Source organism: Tenrec ecaudatus, chromosome 13 (assembly GCF_050624435.1).
Source record: "Tenrec ecaudatus isolate mTenEca1 chromosome 13, mTenEca1.hap1, whole genome shotgun sequence".
Classification (NCBI taxonomy): Eukaryota; Metazoa; Chordata; class Mammalia; order Afrosoricida; family Tenrecidae; genus Tenrec; species Tenrec ecaudatus.
Window position 1 is genome coordinate 93225044 of NC_134542.1, and position 18820 is coordinate 93243863.

An 18820-nucleotide genomic window follows, 5' to 3' on the forward strand; every position below is an offset into this window, starting at 1 on the left:
TTAGATATCTTCTGTCTGGGTAAAGGAAACTTGTTCAGGCATCACTTGGTAGGCATGCTATTTACCTCATCCCATCATTTTGGCTTCCTGAGCCTTGACTACAGTTGTTAGTAGAGGTTTTGAGAACACTCAGGCCAGATAACATTCTTTAATAAGGTCTGAACGAATTTAATACAATTGAGAATAATTAAATTCATGCTATGAAATGAGTGCTATCACACTTTAAGTTAAACATGAATATATATTCAATAAGCTACAATGAATATTGAACATTATGATGACAGTGAAATGGCCTCTTACAGGAGGTAGTTGGTGAAACCTTGGTATGGGTCCCTTTGCATGGTTTCTCCTATGGTTTCTAGGCTTTTTGTGCCGTACACCTGCCTGCCTCAGAAAGCTCAAGCATGGCCCAAGTCAAGATTCTGTTGCAAGAGGATATTTGATTACATAGGAAAGAGCCTTGAAGTAGAGTTTTCATAAAGCCATTTCTCCAGGTAATTGCATCAAATGCACCAAATTCCTGTGCCTTCCCTAGATTTTGCCCTTATTCTGGTGCAGCGTTGCTGTACCTTTGAATCTCTGAGAGTTTTGCGATGTCCTGCATTGGAGGGTTGCAAATAGACATATGTATTCGCAAGTTTTTATGTGTGTATCTGAATATCATAAAAGTATATATGTAACAATTGTAACATGTAATTGTGACATTGACTATGTCATAGTTTTTTATCATGAGGGAGAAACTATTGATTGGATTCATCATGAAAAATAATTCCCTTATATGTAGAAATAATTTCTATGTCTTTTTGGTTGTCACTGTAAATATTTTCTATGGCTAACCTAATTTTGGCAGTTAATCATTGCTTCAGTTCCACAGCACTTTTAAATTCTTACTGGTATGATAAGAGTTGTATGAGTTCCCAATGAAATGATTTAAAAAATTCTTACTGGTAACTGTGAAGTTTGTATTATTTTACTTAAAATTTATAAGGGCTTTGTTTCTTTTAAAATTATTTATTTTTAATCATTTTTATTGAGGGCTCATACAACTCTTATCACAATCAGGCATTTGCTTCTTATCACTAATAAAAATTCCTAATCACTATCCAAATTCCACAGTATCTTAAATGTGTCCTATTACAGTTCTGTGACCTTTATATATGAGGAGGTGCCCCCCCCCCCCCAATCTGAAAAGGCTCCGCTGGCGGAGCTTTCATAGTACACATTTTCCCACTAGGTGAGCATCCAGCAATTCGCTCTGAGGTGGTACACCCAGTGGAGTTGTCTGGGAAGGTTTCTTTGGTCACAGTGATTTTTTTTGTTATGAAAGCAGTTTTGTTTGAACCTTGTTTTTTGTGAGGGCCAATTTCAGAGAACAGCGTGTGGCTGTGAAATTTTGTTTTCTGCTCAGGAAAAATGCTGCAGAAATTGTTCTGACGTTGAACACAGTTTACAAGGACTGCACTATGTGAAAAACTCAAGTGTATGAATAGTTTTTTCATTTCAAACAAGGTGAAATGTCGATTGATGAAAATGTTGACTTTTAGTGTGCATTCGGAGTTCCTTCCACCAGCTCAGACTGTTAATCAAGCTTTCTATTTAGAGGTTCTAAATAGACAGCATAACAGTGTACAACAAAAAAGGCCTAAATTGTGGCAGTTGGGAACTGGCTTTGTCACCAGGACAACGCAGCCATCTCAGTGCACCACTTTGTCCAAAATGAGAATGCCTCTCTTGGCCCACACACCTTACTCACCTGACTTTGCTCTGTGCAATTTCTTTTTGTTTCCGTGTATGAAGAGGGACATGAAAGGACAGTGATTCGATGACTAGAAGAGGTGAAGAAAAAAATGAGGGTGCTGCTGTTGGCCATCCAAGCAGATGAGTTTGAAAAATGTGTTTGAAAATGGAATCACAGATTTGACAAATGTATTAGGTGTAATGGAGAGTACTTTAAAACATCATTTTATTGGGGGCTCGCACAACTCTTATCACAATCCATACATCAATCGAATCAGACATGTTGTACATATGTTGCCCTTATTCTCTTCTAGACATTTACTTTCTTTCTTTCTTTTTTACTTTGAATGTGTTTTTATTAAACATTTTATTAGGGGCTCATACAACTCTTATCACAATCCATACATACATCAATTGTGTAAAGCACATTTGTACATTCATTGCCCTCATCATTCTCAAAATATTTGTTCTCCACTTAAGCCCCTGGCATCAGTTCCTCATTTTTTCTTCTCCCTTCACCCTCCCCCTCCCTCATGAACCCTTGATAATTTATAAATTATTATTTTGTCATATCTTGCTCTGTCCGAGTCTCCCTTCACCCACTTTTCTGTTGTCCGTCCTCCAGGGAGGATATCACATGTAGATCATTGTAATTGGTTCCCCCTTTCCAATCCACCCTCCTTCTACCCTCTCAGTATCACCACCACTCACACCACTGGTCCTGAAGGGATCATCAGTCCTGGATTCCCTGTGTTTCTGGTTCTTATCTGTACCAGTGTACATCCTCTGGTCTAGCCATATTTGTAAGGTAGATTTGGGATCCTGATAGTGAGCGGGGGGGGGGGGGGCGCCGAGAAAGCATCTAGGAACTAGAGGAAAGTTGTATTTTTCATCGTTGCTACATCGCACCCTGACTGGCTCGTCTCCTTCCCAAGACCCTTCAGCAAGGGGATGTCCAGTGACCTACAAATGGGCTTTGGGTCTCCACTCCACATTCCCCCCTCCCCCACATTCACTGTGATAAGATTTTTTTGTTCTGATGAAGCCTGATACCTGATCCCTTCGACACTTTGTGATTGCACAGCCTGGTATGCTTCTTCTATGTGAGCTTTGTTGCTTCTCAGCTAGATGGCCACTTGTTGACCTTCAAGCCTTTAAGACCCCAAACGCTATAACTTTTGATAGCCAGGCACCATCAGCTTTCTTCACCACATTTGCTTATGCACCCATTTGTCTTCAGTGATCGTTATCAGGGAGGTGAGCACACAATGATAGGATTTTTTGTTCTTTGATGCCTCATAACTGATCCCTTCAGCACCTTGTGATCACATAGGCTGGTGTGCCTCTTCCATATGGGCTTTGTTGCTTCTGAGCTAGATGGCTGCTTGTTTACCTTCAAGCCTTTAAGACCCCAGACGCTATATCTTTTGATAGTCGGGCACCATCAGTTTTCTTCACCACATTTGCTTATTCACCCACTTTTTCTTCAGCGGTTGTGTCGGGAAGGTGAGCAACATAGAATGCCAATTTAATAGAAGAAAATATTCTTGCATTGGGGGAGTGCTTGAGTGGAGGCCCAATGTCCTTCTGCTACCTTAATACTAAACCTATAAATATATGCACATAGATCTATTTCCCCATCCTGATATAAAAATATATTTGCATATATACATGCCTGTATTTAGACCTCTATAAATGCTCTTTGCCTCCTATCTCTTTCCTCTATTTCCTTTGACTTTCCTCTTGTCCCACTATCATGCTCATTCTTCATTTGGGCTTCAGTAATTCCTCTTGGTTACATTACCCTTGATCACGCCCTACCAGGCCTCCTACACCCTCCTCACCACCAAATTGGATCACTTGTTGTTCCCTTGTCCCTGGGTTTGTTAACACCACTTCCTTTCCCCCCCTCCCCCTCTCCCATGTCCCCCGAAACTGTCGGTCCCGTTATTTTGTCCTCCAGATTGCTCATCCCACTCTTATTATTTTCATCTCTCACATCAACTGCTGCCTCCCTTCCCCCATGTTTTCTGTTGTTCTTCCCCCTGGAGAGGGGTTTATGGTTATGTGTTGATCATTGTGCTCAGGTCCCCCTTTCTCTCTTCCTCTCCCCCTAATGGAGAGTACTTTGACGGTGATAAAGTTGTTTTGTAAAAAAAAATTAATTCATAGTTTTAGGGGAAAAAAATTCGTTTGGGGGGAGTACCCCTAGTTTTACCGTCAAAATGAGGCTTAAGCCATTGAAATGTATATCACTATGAAAGTGAAAAGATAGCTAACTAATTGTGTTAAATTTGGTCATAAAAACATTATCATAGTATAAAGGAGTACATTCAGAGATGAAAGTGAGACTAAAGGATATTAAACAAGAATTTGAAATCATGCCAACTTTCTCCATTGGATTATCCCCCAGTGTCTGTCTACTATTCTTCTGTGGTCTTGCAGTGTGCCTGCGACATGCTCTCGCAGCATTAAAACTCTCTCTCCAATAGCTACTAAACCTTATTTCTGAAACCCTCAGACTGGGTTTTTGTTGGAAAAGAGGAAATTTTTGAAAGTGAAAGGGAGGTTATAACTCCATCATCTTTTCACAGCTGGATAGAAATGAATTTTAACCAGCCTTAGAATAATTAATCCCTTTTGCTTTGAATACCTGGAATAGGAGCACTAGTGGTGGGCTATTAGTCAACCCGTTTCTTTTGAACAAATGGAAGAATTGAGGGAGATTGAATGTCTTGCTCAAGGACTAGAATGTTGTAGCACAATTCATGTCTCTTGACTTTGGGTCCAGGGCACATTTCATTGTTTTTCATTCTTTCTGTAACCAGTGTGTCCCTTTTCATTGTACCTTCATAGTCACCTAGAAGGGATTACTAATAAGGGAGAATGTTTCCTCTACATAGACAAGTGAGGCTACAGTCCCCCTGATTTTGCTTTATTACACATATTGATATTGCCTGGATGAAGTAAGTGAGAAGGAAATCAGAAATATCATCAGCCCCACAATACATGCTAAATTTCTACAAGGACCAAATTCACATTTGTAGATAGAGGTGTTTTACATGATTTATGTGCAAATTCTATTCTTGGACCTGCCCTAGAGATGGGTCTGCTTATGCAAACAAAAATTAATTTGATTAAAAAGAATATTTATTACGTCTTAAAATTTCTCTTTCAAGTGGGAATATGTTATTCAGTACTGAGTGCTCAGGACAAAATTAGGTGATTCCTAATTATCTTGGTCAAAGGGCTTAGTGGAAAGGAAGTTTTGCACTTCTTATTCTGCAGGGCATTCATCCACGCTCTTGCCCTGGCTTCTAAAGAAATAAAAAATATCTGACAGGGGAAAATTAACTGCTACACTTCTGTTCAACTCAGAAGCCTGAACTTTTAGGAAGGAACTAATACCCAAAGAGTTTACAAATTTTACGTATGTATTTTTTAAAATTTTATAAAACAAACACCCAACTATTGGTTTTTCTCACAGTAAGTCCAATCTGGATGTCATGCTTTTGAGTGTTGTACTTTGGTGGGGGTTTAGGGGAGCTAGTATAACTAAGGTTTCACATTTGGATTCAGAGGTGTCAACATGGGTCAACATGTATCCATCTAAATCCAAAGTAAATGTACACTGTATATTGATTTTATGTAAGGAAGAAACAGTAGAGAAAATGTTTGGAGATATTAAGTGAATAGTGACTACCACTTAGAAATGGGACTAATGGAGTATTGTATTTCACATTTCTCTATTATCACCATTGTGTTAAAACAAAGAAAAACCATGAGTTTTTAATTGGAATATGTATCTACATTGGGAAAAAAGAGAATTTCAGAAAATTATATAAACACACATACCAGCTGTATTTGTGTGTTACCATTGAGTCTATTTTGACACTATGTATAACAAAATGAAACACTATCCTATCCTTACAATTGCTACATTTGAGCCCATAAACCTAATCAACTCTTGACAACTCAGTCTTTTTCTGTTTAGCATGATGTTGTCTATTGGTCCAATTGTTGCGGTGACCATGTCAGCCCAGCTCCTTCTGGATCTTTCTCTTTTTCCCATGACCTTCTACTTCCTCTTCTGATAACATGCCCAAAGTATGAGATACCAATATCCATTTCCTCACCCCGCCAAAAGCAATCTGGCTAGATTTCTTCCAAGATACCACGCTTCCCTGAAAGTAAGACATCCCCCGAAAATAAGACCTACTTACAGTTTTGTCTCTTGCTGAAACATAAGGCATCCCCCGAAAATAAGACTTCCCTAAACCTAAGGTCTCCCTGATAATAAGGCCTCCCGAAGCTACCGTAACTCTGGACTCGACTGTAGCGTCGGGCACTGCCACACAGTTCACTGTTGGCCACAAACACGCAGAGCAGACAGGAAGTGCAAGTAAGTTTACCATAGATTGTTGTACATGGAAATAATGGTAGTAACAAGAAATTCTTGATCCTGTAGGACAACTACTACCATACCGTATACAGGTAATACATTTCCTTTTTTCTGGTTCAACAATAAATGTGTACCATATTCTTCTTCATGGAAAAATAAGACATCCCTGAAAATAAGACCTAGCACACCTTCGGGAGCAAAAATTAACATAAGACACTGTCTTATTTTCGGGAAAGCAGGGTAGATGTTTGTTCTCTGGCAGTCGCTGGTATTTTCTTTCTTTGTTTTTTTTTTTTTCAGCTTGGTGGTTTCCTCTTTATTGATGTGCCTATTTCCCCACACAATTTTTGTCCCTTCCATCTACCCCCCAGAGAGAAAGCAGTGAAAGGCATTGTTGGGGTTCTGGGCCCCTTGGTTAGTTAGAAAGGGAACAGAAACTGAAAACAATCCCTGGATATAAGACTGACAACCAAGAAGTCTGAAGTGGAGTGGGAGAGGTGGCAGAGAAAGGTAAAGAGGAAGAAAGAAAAGGAGAGAGAGCTACTAGGGGCCATTTCCACCATTACTGCGCCTGCTAGGAAGGGCTGGGGAGAAAGCCGCAGACATTAAGTAGTGCAGGTCCTGCAGAAGGGAGGTGGTATTTGAGCCTGAAGGAGGGACGGGTTAAGAACGGAACACCCCAGCTCCAGGGCAGCAGCTTCACAGACCGTAGACACTTTGGTCACTGTGGGCAAGGTATAGAAAGAAGTCTTCATGGTGTTCCTGGTATAGCTGGCCCACTGTGGCACTGGTGGGCGGGATGGCATTGTTGACAAAGAAAAACGAGGCACCTGCAGCTCGGAGATGAGTTCGTTTCTGGATCAAGAAGTAGAATTGACCAACTGTGGGATCTGACGGTACCAGATATTTCTTTTTGTCCAGAGCACCTATCCGAGCTTTGGGCACCTTTTCTACTGTCACTGGGACCTGGTCCGGATATTTTTTTCGGATCTTCTCGCCCTCAGAGTGGCGCTTCTCGAATGGATGCTCCTCTTTATACACGAACTTCATCCTCCCGGAACCGGCCTGGACCGGGTGGGGCTGAGGGAACCCGGGGCTGGGTGTGTGTGTGGGGGGGGGGGTGCGGTGGGGGGGGTGGGGGAGTCGCTGATATTTTCAATGTTTGTTGCCAACACCATAATCCAAATGCCTCAATTCCTCTGTGGTCGTCTTTGCATTGTCCAGCTTCCAAATGCATACGAAGTGATCGAAAAGACCATGGCTTGGCCAGCTGCACCGTACTTCTCAAAGTGACATACTTGCTCTACAACACTGTAAAGAGGTCTTGTGAAGCAGAATTGCCCAATGAAATAAGCTATTTGATTTCTTGACTGTACCTTCCATTATGGATCCAAGTGAAATGAAATCCTTGATAATTTCAACCCTTTCTCCATTTATCATGATGCTGCTTTTTGGACCAATTGTGAGGATTTTGATTTTCTTTGCATTGCGATTCATATCGAAGGCTGCAGTCCCTGATCTTCATCAGCAATGACATCATGCCCTCTTCGCTTTGAGTAGGCTGGGTTGTGTCATCTGCATACCAAAGAATGCTATTAAGTCTTGCTCTAGTCCTGATGCCATGGTCTTCTTTATCTAATCCAGCTTCTCAGATAATTTGCTCAGCACACAGATTGAATAAATATGGTGAGAGGATACAACCCTGATGCACACCTTTCCTGATTTCAAACCATGCAGTATGCCTCTCTTCTGCTTGAAAGACTGTTCTTTGTTCCTTATGCATGTTCTGCCCGAGCACAATGAAGTGTTCTGGATTTCCATTCTTCTCAATGTTATCTGCAATAAATGGCAACGGAGGGCCATCTCTAATCTCCTCTGGCTTCCCTATTGCCACAAGGCAGGTGTCAGACAAGCCTCAATGGTCCATCCTTCTTTACCTATTTGGACACTGACTTTTTCTCCCAGGCCACTCAACATCTAATGTGGGTTCGCTAATTTGTTACAAGGGCTACACAGAATGCACAGATAAAACTCAAAATCAAAGGGGTTTATTAGGGAAGTTAATAAGTTACCACAAGTTAGGATCAGCAAATAGTAAGGATTCAGTCATTGGTTTCCTTAGCCAGCAGCCAAGTCTCTCTCAGCTCTCTGCCTCTCAGCCACATGGTCTCTTGACTGTTGCCTCCATGGTCCAGGAAGCCAGTCTGTGTGCCACTCTGCCCCACAGTTCCACAACCTCTGGCCAAATGAGGAGTAAACCAAAGCCAAACTCAACTGCCACGGAGTCAATGCCGATTGATAGTGACCCCATAGGGTTTCTGAGATGGTAATCCTTTACAGGAGTAGAAAGCACCATCATTCTCCGGAATAACAGTCAGTGGTTTCTAACTGTTGACCAGATGGTCTCATAGATAGGGAGAGGGTACTCTATAATCTCAGCACTGTTCCTCTGAGTCTTTGTGTCACAGTCTATGCACAGTTTATGCAAGACAGATACATCTGGATTTGGTGGCCTTTGTTACTTCTGACATTGGTCTTCCAATATCCTCATGGCTTCTCTCTTCTCTACCACTGCTTCAGCTATGGCTCATGCTGAAAACCAAGGGAGTAGTAACAACAACTGACCCACCCTCTCTATTAATGCTACATACATTGTCCCATCCAATCATTTGATGGGAGTTATATAGGGACTAGGGTAGAAGACCCATAATAAGAACTTTCCCTTCACTGCACTATCTATAATTTGTTCTGAACCACACACTCAAATATCTTCATATAGTCAGTTAACCACAAGGAAACATCTTTCTGCTATTTTCTGCTTGGAACAAAAAACTATTTCACATCAATGATATCTCTTGTTCCACATTCTTTCTTGAATCCAACCTGAACCTCTGGAAGCTCCCTGTTCATGTACTGCTGGAACCACTGGTGGATGTTCTTCAGTAAAACTTTACTTACATGTGATAGTAATGATTCTGTTCTATAACTTGGCCAACCTGTTGGGTCATCTCTCTTTGGAATGGGTACAAATATGGATCTCTTCCAGTCAGTTGGCCAGGAAGCTGTTGTCCAGATTTCTTGGCCCAGCTGAGTGAATGTTTCCAGTGCTATCCAGCTTGTTGAAACATTTCAATTGGTATTCCACCAATTCCTGGAATATAATGCAGTTACATTATTGTCACAGACCAATAAAGCAATCTTAAACCTCCAATTTTCCAAAATAGAATTTTAACAAATTTTAGGATTTCTTATGTAGTACAATGGCGCTTGGGTAGTAATAAAGAAAATGATGTCTTATCTGATAAGAGGTTTTTTTTTTAAAAAAAAGATAGTTTTATTGGGGGCTCTTATAACTCTTATATCAATCCATACATCAATTGTATCAAGTATATTTTTACGTATGTTGCCATCATCATTTTGTAAACATTAACTTTCTGTTTGAGCCCTTAGTATCAGCTTGTCTCCCCCGCCCCTTGGGACTCCTTAATAAATGATAAATTATTATTATTTTCATATCTTATACCGACCACTGTCTTCTTTCACCCACATTTCTGATTTTCATCCCTCCCCGGGTGGGGGGCAGTTATGTGTCAATCATTGCAATTGGTTCCCATTTCCTCCCCTCTTCCCCATACCTTCCCTCTACCATCCAGATATCTCTACTTCCATTTCTGTTCCCCTGGATTCCATGTGTCATGAAGTTTTATTTGTACCAGTGTACATGCTCTGATTTAGCCAGGACTGAATGGTAGGACTGGGATCATGATAGTGGGGGGTGAGGAAGCTTCAAAGAACCAGAGGAATATTGTGTGTTTCATCAGTGCTCTACTGCACCCTGGTTGACTCATCCTTCCTTGTGACCCTTCGGTGAGGGGATGTCCTATTGTTCACAGATGGAATTTGGGTCTCTTTTCTGACCCCTCACCTTATTCTCAACAATATGTTTATTTGTTTTTGTTTTTCTGATGTCTGTTACCTGATCCCGTCAACACCTCATGATTGTGCAGGCTAGTGTGCTTCTTCCATGTGGGCTTGTTGCTTCTCTGCTAGATGACCCCCTGTTTAACTTCAAGTCTTTAAGACCCCAGATGCTATATCTTTTGATAGCCAGGAACCCTCAGTTTCTTTTACCACGTTTGTTTATGCACCCATTTTAACTTCAATGATTGTGTTGGGATGGTGAGCATCACAGAATGCCAGGTTGTTAGAATTAAGTGTTCTTGCTTTGAGGGAAGGCTTGATCAGAGGCCCCAAATTTGTCAACATCCTCAATGTATTGCCATATAAATATATGTACATAGTCCAATACCTCTATTTTTATGAATTAATATATTTAAATAAGTGCACACCTATGTTTAGAACTCTATCCATAGCTTACTACTAGCATAGATCCACTTCCTGGATCTTTTCTTCTGCCCTTTACCTTCCTCCTGCCCTTTCCTTCTCCCCACCATCATGCCTGCCTTTCATCTGCCTCTTAGTAATTCCTCTCAGCTATATTGCTGTTGCTTCAACACCCCCAGGATCTCTAAATCCTCTTCATTGTTGCTTTTAATTCCCTAGTTGTTCCCCTCTCTATAGTGTTGTTTGTTCATCACTCCCTTCCCCAACCTCCTCGTCTTTCCAGAACCACTGGTCCCTTTTCTTTCTCTGGCTTGCTTCCCATGCCTATCTTACATAGGTAGGCAAACCAACAGTAATGGAGACAAAACAAAAAGAACACAAAAGATTGAACAAAAAGAGTGGGAAAAAAGCTAGCAAAAAAATCGAAAAAGCATACATATTTCCAGGTTTGTTGCTGACGTTTATGACTATTTCCCCATCAGTCATGTATGTGTGTTCCTCCTAGTCTGACGTCTATTTTGGGGGCTCTTCAGTGGTTTTTGTGGTTTGGATTTGCTCCTGTTGCTGGTATGTGTGTCCCCAGCATTGTTCTCTAATAGAGTTTTATAGCTTATCAAATTGAAATACACCCTCTTACCTGAGCCCAATAATAATGGTTTCAAGTAGGTAGCACAAACATGGTTTTGTTTATCTTATTCTTGAATTTCATGAATAAATAGGGCTCACAAAAATTATGTGATTCCCCACATTGAAAGGATAAGGAATGACTAGAGTAGAGGCTGAAATGAAGACCAATATCCTTTCTACTCTAGATGTTCATTGAATTCATTATAACCACTTATACCTCAAAATATCATTAAAATATTAAATATCCAACCATATTTATCTCCCTAGAGTCCCAGCCAACTCACTTTTTCAAGATAAGTTAATGGTGCTTTGAGCTGCTAATCACAAGGTTGGCAGTTCAAACCCACCCGCTGCTCTGTGGGAGAAAAATGGGCTGTTCACTTCAATAACGATTGAAATGCTAAGGAACTGTTCAATCCTGTGGGTCGCTATGAGTCAGAATGGACTCAATGGCAGTGTTTCTGTTTGTTGTTCATAATGACCATCTTGTCATATACTTTACAGTTCTTATTTTACTTGGCCTCCTGGAAACACTACTTCCTTAAAATATGTTTTACATAGTCAACATAGGCAGGGTGTATAAATACAAAGAACAAGAGGATACAGATTTTTGTTAAGCATCTCTTTTTCCATCTCACAGTTCTCATGACAGGGATGATCCTGTAAGTAGATGATTGTGCATCCTTTTAAACATACTCTAGGAATACACATGGGCATATATACCCACATTTTCTTTTATCTTATTTATGCACTTCTTAAACTTAAAAGAATTTAAGAAAAAAATCAAGAAGTATTCTGCGGGTAAAATGTTGAAAAACATAAGAAGCATCAAAATAAGATGGAAAGATACACAGAATCACCGCAGCAAAGATAATTGGTCAACTTTCAACTTTTTCAACCAGACGTCAAAGGTGCACACAGGACCTACTGTAAAATAACAACACCGAGCCCCCATCTTCACTGCCATTGCGCACATAGATTTCCACTCATAGGAACTTTATGTGGAGTTGCTGAGGCTGTAAATCTCAGAGTGCCAGTGAGTTGAACCGCCCTTCTTGTAGTTAGCAATCCAATGCTTGCCAGACAGCACCAAGAACGGATGACATACAAATTTAAGTGTTTCAACAAATTAATGCTACTCTGGTAGGACCAACTGAGAGTTGGTGAAGAAGAAGATCGATTTGACACAGTGGCTACAAGGGATTCAATGATAGCAATGACTGGGAGCCTGGTGCAGGACTGGGCATTTGTGTTACACTGTCGTACATATAAGGTCACTATGAGTTGGAATGGACACAATGGGACCTAACCACAACTCAAGTGCCCTTTAGTCTTCAAAGTGCCATCTTTGCTCTTTAACACTTTAAAGACACTTTTTGAAGCATATTTTTCCAATAAAATATGGTGTTTGGTTTCTTGACTGCCACTTACATGGGTCTTGATTGTGGGTCCAAATAAAATGAAATCTTTAATAACGTTAACATTTTCCTTGTTTATCATTATGTTGAATATTAGTTGCGTTATGAGGATTTTTGTTGTCTTTTTGTGGAGGTTTAATTCATTCTGAAGGCTGTTGTTTTTCAACCTCATCAATAAGGAATTCAAATCCTCTTCGCTTTTGTCACGCAAGACTGTGTCATCTGCACACCACAGTTTTTTACTGGATTGTCTTCTTATCCTGATGACATGCTCTGTGCTTTGCCAACTCCAATTAATATAACTGCTACGTCTACTGTATGATTCCACTGTAACCATTGTTATTTCTTACCTGGATGACTCAATAGCATATGATTATCAATATTGACCTCCTAGACTTTTATTCTCCACATAGCATTTAGAACGATATTAAACAACAAAAACAGATCATGTCTCAAACCTCTTAAAAATTGTCAATGGTGTCCCTCACTGACAGATAGCTCTAAGTGGGACAGCACTGGGGACATGGCAGTGAGTGAGATGTGCCCGATCCGACCCCACCGCACAGGGGTGAAACACTAAGGGTGTACAGCAGAGCAGCAAGGGGAGCAAAGCAATGAAGTCTCCGAAGAATGCCAAAGGTGGGCTTTGTGGCACCCTGGCGGACTTGACTGGAAAACACTCATAAGGTCAATGGACAGACCTGGAACTGTTTTTGGGATTTTCTTTTTTATGCTGTTGGCTATTTATTTATTTAGTTTTGTTGTCTTAGTTGTTGTTTAATTTTTTATGTTTTCCTTTGCTTGGTTTTTGCATGCATTATTTTCTATGCATGTCTATCTCGACAAGATAGGTGGGATAAACAATCCAGAGGAGATAACAATGGGACTGATGGTTCTGGGGGGACATGGGAGAGGGGTAAGTGGGGGAAAGGGAGTTGGGGGTGTCAACAAACCTGGGACAAGGGAAGAATAAGTGATCTAAAATTGATGGTGAGGAGGGCATAGGATACTTGGAGGGGTTGGGGGGTGGGTGAGCATGATCAAGGACAATGTAGCCGAGAGAAATTACTAAAGCCTGAATGAAGGCTGAACATGATAGTGGGACAGAAGAAAAGTTCAAGGAAATAGAGGAAAGAACTGGGAGGCAAAGGACATTTACAGAATTCTAAATACAGGCACGTATATACGCAAATACTTTTATATATACTGATAAGCGAATAGATCTATGTACACATATTTATTTATAAAGTATTATGGCAGCAGATGGACATTGGGCCTTCACTTTAGTTCTCCCTCAACTCAAGAACACTTTGTTTTAATAACTCGGAATTCCCTGATGCTCACTTTCCCGACACAATCGCTGAAGACAAAATGGGAGCATAAGCAAATGTAGTGGAGAAAGCTGATGGTGCCTGGCTATCAAAAGATATAACATCTGGGTCTTAAAGGCTTGAAGATAAACAAATGAGAATGTAGCTGAGAAGCAACAAAGCCCACATGGAAGAAGCACACCAGTTTGTGTGATCATGAGGTGTTGATGAGATCAGGTATCAGGCATCAAGGACTTGAAACAAAACAAAGATCCTATCAATGGAAATGAGGGGGAGGGCAGAGGGGAGACTCAAAGCCCCCCAGCAGTCAATTGGACATCCCCTGTCAGGAGAGTCGCAAGGAAGAGACAAACCAGTCAGGGTGCAGTATAACACTGACGAGCAACCTTCCTCTAGTTCTTTAATGCTCCCCACCGCCTCCAATCATGACCCCAATTCTATCTTACAAACCTGGCTAGACCAGAGCATGTATATGGGTACAGATAAGAGCTTGCAGCATAGGGAATCCAGGACAGATAAACTCCTCAGGACCAATAAAGGGAGCAGTGATACTAAGAGGATAAGGGAAGGGGGTGGGGTGGGGAGTAAGGGGGAACCGATCACAATAATTGACCTATGGTCCCCCTCCCAGCGGGATGGACAGCAGAAAAGTGGGTGAAGGTAGATAGAAGTCAGTGTTAAACATGAAAAAAACAAAACGGAGAGAAAGAATAATTTATAAATTATCAAGGGGACATGGGGGAGGGAGGAAAATAATGAGCTGATACCAAGGGCTCAAGTAGAAAGAAAATGTTTTGAAAAAGATGATGACAACATATGTACAGATGTGTTTGACACAATGGCTATAGGGTTGGATTGTGATAAGAGCTGTAAGAGCCCCGAATTAAATAAAAATTTTTAATGTCTATGTTTTCTCATTATACTTACAATAAATTCCAAGACTCTTTCTATGATCTAGGTACTTTGGCCCCTCCCTGTCTCTGTGGCATCATCTCATGCATCTCTCCTCACCCACTCATACTCTCATATAGCCACATGGATCTTTGCATGGTCTCCCCCCGCCCCCAGCAGACTGCGGATGTTTGCCCTTGCTGAAATGTGGCTCCTCATATTGTTGCCTTTCTCCTTCTTCGTCCTTCATCTCAAATACTACCTCTTCCCAGAAACTCCTGTGTACAATATTCCCTACAGCACTTTCTGTCCCTTTACCTTGCTTTATTTCTCTTCACTAATAACTTTTGGAGTCACATGACATCAGTATATTATATCACTTAATTGCGTTGTGCCTCTTTGCCCATTCGTTGTCTGCTCCGTGAGGCTAGGGTTGCAGCTCTGCTTACAGTGGAAGCCCTAGCACTTAGAACAGTGTTTTTTCCATAGCAGGTTCTGACCTATCTATTGATTGACCGTTGAATAATTTTACGTTTCAAAAAGCCCACAAAATGTTTAATACAGCTCAACTCTATATCAATACAGTTAGCTCTGTATCACTACAGTTGTAGATTTAACTCCCTCTCTCTCTCCCTTCCTTTTTCCTTCCTTCCTTCCTTCCTTCCTTCCTTCCTTCCTTCCTTCCCTTCACCAATCTTTGGTTTTGAGAATATACCCAATGGCAGTTATTTATATTTTAAGCTATGAGACATTTCTGAGATACTAAAGACTTATTATTTTTGATAATGAAGAAATCTTTCCAGTATTTCAGTTTTCAGGTGAGAAGAGCCAGATTATGTGTTGGAAAGAGTTTGGGAGAAAGGAAATTTACTCTGTGATCAAGTGAATCTCGTGTCTTAGAATTTTACCATCTGCATAAACAAAACAGTCAACTTTTATTTAGTGCCCATTTTGTTTCATGCCTTTGAAGTCAATACCATTATGGCTGGTAGTTTAGAGGTGGGAAAACTGAAGCAGCCCAGAGAATGATGCTTCTTGTCTGATGTTTCGTGGTTAGTAAGTAAAGGATCTAGAACCTTTGTTTGCTAAAAGTCCACATAGTTGCAGAAAGGTTCTTAAAAACTACTGAAAGCATCCCCACTGTTCCCTTCTACCTCTTGTGATTTTATCCGTGTGTGAAGGGGCAGTGTGTGGTCTCACATGCATGAAGGCATCACTTCCCATTTAGGTTCCAGCTCTAGTGCATCATACCGACAGGAAGCTTACATAACCCACTGAGAAGAAAGATCAAACTGAAGATGGCTGGTTGCCAAGAGAGTCTCACTTTCCATGTATATTGGGAACAGGTTGAGAGCCATTCAGGACTGTGAGTTAGTCATCTCTGCAGCTTCAGCACAGAGAAGAGAGCTCAGGATGTGGAAGGCAGTCAGTGAGTGTTGGTAAAAGATATGAATGAGTGATCTCATTACACTGAGAGTGATAGGCATGCTGCTAGAGAGGGCCCTTTAGCCTCCTATTAATTCAGCAGGCACAAGAGTGACCTTGCCCCACGGCCTGCATTTCAGGTTTCTTCCAGTTTTGGAAGATGGCAGGGTTCTTGAGCCAGCTACTTTGCATCTTGGGCTCCATGGTTCTATTTCCGAGGTTCTCAAATGGAATTGCTGCAAAAAACAAAGAAAAAAAACCACACACCATAAACAAACGACTGTCTTAAGCTTATTCTTTTTAATGCCATTTATAGATTGCCCATATCCCTAGGCTTCCTTCCCAAGGCTCTTTCACATATGTATCTCAAGGATCTGGTTTGCTCTGTCAGCCCACCACTCACTGGCCCCTATCTGACTCCTTATTTGGGGCTCTTTGAATGACCAATCACCTTAGACCTCTATGTATCATTAGGGTGACAATGAGGGGAGATTGTTAAGCTAAAGGAAAGGAGGGAGAAACCTGTCCTTCATAATTTACCAAAGATCTATGGAAATCAACCATGTGTGTGATCTCTGTAGTTTAATTTCTCCCTTTGTTGAATGCTCCCATATTCTATATACCCATAAAGTCGATTTCCAACCTTTAGATTTCTCATATGAGTTAGTGATCTTGCCCCTAACAGTACTCTAAACATTTTTGTGCATATTTTATACTTCCCTATCAGGACCCCTGGTGGTGTAGTGGTTACAAGTTGGACTTCCATCAGCATGATCAGCAGTTTGAAACCACCAGCAGCTCTGCAGGAGAAAGACTGGGCTTTCTACTCCTGTAAACATTTACAGTCTCCAAAACCCACAGGGAGTCACAATATGTCAGCATTAATTCGATGGCAGTGCGTGATTAATTCTGAAATCAGTTCCAAGATCAGTACCAACTACCATTTTGCTCACTTCACATATGCTTACCCTGGGGTGCTAACTACAAGGTCAGCGGTACACAATCACTAGACGGTCTTTCAGAGAAAGGCAAGGTTTTCTACCCCAGTAAAACGTTACAGCCTTGGAAACCCCAAGGGCAGTTCTACTCTGCCCTATGGGGTCACTAGGAGTCAGAATAGACTCAATGAATATTAAATGTTTTGTTTATCTCAATTTACTTAGTCTTTAGTTCAATCTTATTAGGAAGGTGTGTATATTATTAAATCATTGTAGAAGAAATTAGAACTTTATGGAGTTGCCATTTAAATTCAAACATTTTCTTTTCAATAGCAAATCACAGAACTGGGCTCAAACAGCAACATAATCCGTAGTTATTTTCAGAAAACTTTACTTTTATAATTACTTTTATACCAAGAAGGTAAAATGGAATACTGTCTGGTATTGTGCGATGTCCAACAATACACATACAATGTAAACAGCTACAGAAAGTACTGGTTCTATTGATGAAAGTAGCCAGATCGCTAAGTCATGCGATTTTTGTAAATTCTGGATTTGGAATTTTATACACTAGCAATACATATGAACATATAGAAATAATTTCCATAAAAATTATGGTGTTGAAAAGTTAAAAGAAATCAATGAAAATTCAAGACATCATGTCATATCTCCAAAACTTAGGATCTTTTCTTTACAACACATGTTTATATATTATGTGCTTGGAAACACACAGCTGCACCACTCTGATTCTGCCCCGTTAACTTGCTCTGATAAAATGCATTCTTTAATGAGCTAGTATCTTTTCAGCGCCTCTTTTCTTTCTTATATCCCCAAACCCACAGCTGGGTTACAGATTCACTGCCTGATCTACCTACAACATCTGAAAAGCCATACACTTAATGGCGTTTGGATAGACTCTTCTAGCAGCACATACATTATATCAAAACATTAAAAACCATAGAAAAACACCAACAATTTTAGCGAAAAATGCCTTTTTGTATTTCATAGTTTTTGGATGTACTGAATAGTCTATTTTCCATTAATGAGCATTCATATTGCTCTGATTTTATCATCTCATGATGCGATATTTTCGTTTTTTAAAATACAAAAATGTTCGAAGTATTTCAATGTGCGTTGTGCAAACAATTACCTGTGGCCCTAACAGGAAGCTGGGAAGTCACCCTCTCAAAGTTATAGTCCGACTGTGCATATTTGAAATGTACCCAACAGTGTTTCTTACTTTTTGCCTTCCCCACATAGTGGCCCTTTTCCAAATTGCCAAGACTCCAGCGAGGAGTATTACATTGAGTAACTTGCATCATATGATCAAATAATTGATGTCTTTTCTCTTCTGGGAGAGACTAGAGGAAGTACTCACTGAGGGCCCATGAACGCTTGCTCCGGATGGCTCTCGTCAGGGGAAATATGAAATGCAGAATTCTCTCTTACCTGAACAGAGAGCCAAGTTCATGGTCCCTCTTCAAGACGAGTTTCTAAATTGCAAATTTAAGCTTTGTCGATACAAGCACAGTGAAATGGAAATCTGGGACAATTACCTAAATTATTTCATTTTTAAAAACCTTCATTAAGGCTAAATTTTTAACTTAAATTATTCAACTGGACTAACTACATTAAAATAATCTAAAATTGCCTTGCTCTCTATTTCACCTGATCTGTTTAGAGAGACCGACCTCTGGCTGTGTCTGC

The 18820-nt window shown here is 40.5% G+C and overlaps 1 pseudogene; it reads right to left on the reverse strand.

The window, feature by feature from the left end:
• Nucleotides 1-6838: 6838 nt before the first annotated feature.
• LOC142424489 (gamma-aminobutyric acid receptor-associated protein pseudogene) lies at nt 6839-7189 on the reverse strand (annotated as a pseudogene).
• Nucleotides 7190-18820: the final 11631 nt, after the last annotated feature.